This window comes from Nestor notabilis, unplaced genomic scaffold, assembly GCF_000696875.1.
Source record: "Nestor notabilis isolate BGI_N333 unplaced genomic scaffold, ASM69687v1 scaffold25929, whole genome shotgun sequence".
Taxonomy (NCBI): Eukaryota; Metazoa; Chordata; class Aves; order Psittaciformes; family Psittacidae; genus Nestor; species Nestor notabilis.
Window position 1 is genome coordinate 10273 of NW_009944493.1, and position 1011 is coordinate 11283.

Consider the following 1011-nt stretch of genomic DNA (forward strand, 5'->3'; position numbering starts at 1 on the left):
TAAGATGGAGCGAGGTTTTCCCAACTAGAAACACAAATTCTGCCCAAGACCTGCTTAACAATCTGAATTTTTATTCCCCTCTTCCCCCAGATGTGGGATAGGGAAAAGATGGGAGTTTCAAAGGAGGGCTGCTATGAGGTCACAGTGCAGCTTTCTCCTATAGAATCTGATTCTGTAGGTCACAGAATCATAGAGAATCTGGTGCTGTAATTCACAGGATCATATAGAATCATTCCGTAGTTACCAAATCATACAGAATCTGATGCTGTAATTCATAGAATCCCTCCTGGAGACTTGATTTAAAACATTGTCCTGGGTCAGCAGAAAATCTGTGCATTTCAGTTAATTCTTGCCTTAAGGGGAGAGCCCTGGGAATAAAGTAACACCATCAAATCTGGGAGGGGAAGAGGTTCCACAGGGTCTTACCTGGACTCTCGCCAGAGCCAATACACAGTTATCTCCTGTCTTGGAAGCTGTCAGCGTATAAAGACATACTTTGTTGTCTGCAATCCTTAAGGATGTCATTAATGGAAACTGATGCCTTCCTTCTCCTTTCAGGCTAATGGCAGCTGGCAGGACGCTGCCACCGACCCTGGAAGCGTTAATTCCGACGCGTCCAATTAAGCTTTTAGGACCTATGGATGAGAGGAAAGAGGTCATTAGTGTCATTTGTCAGTGTTGCTCCATTGCCAAGCCTGTTGTTTCGTACAACTCGACGGACACACAGCTGATTACCTCAGAACCCCTGGAACCAGGAGAAGATTGTGATTCCAATGATACCTCTCTACCTCTCAGCCTCACGCGGTTCTTCCGTGCCCCCTGGGACGGGAAATGGTTCGAAGAGAACTCTGCTTCCTTTTCCTAACCAAATTTCCTTTGTTTTGTTGGCTTGAAATACGGATTTTCTGGTCACAACCTAAAAGTGTCTCTTCTGAAGTTTTCCAGCTTCGGAAAAACGGACTTATTTTGCTTTCTGTCAAGTGGTTTTTTTACTATGGCATTTCTGTTCTA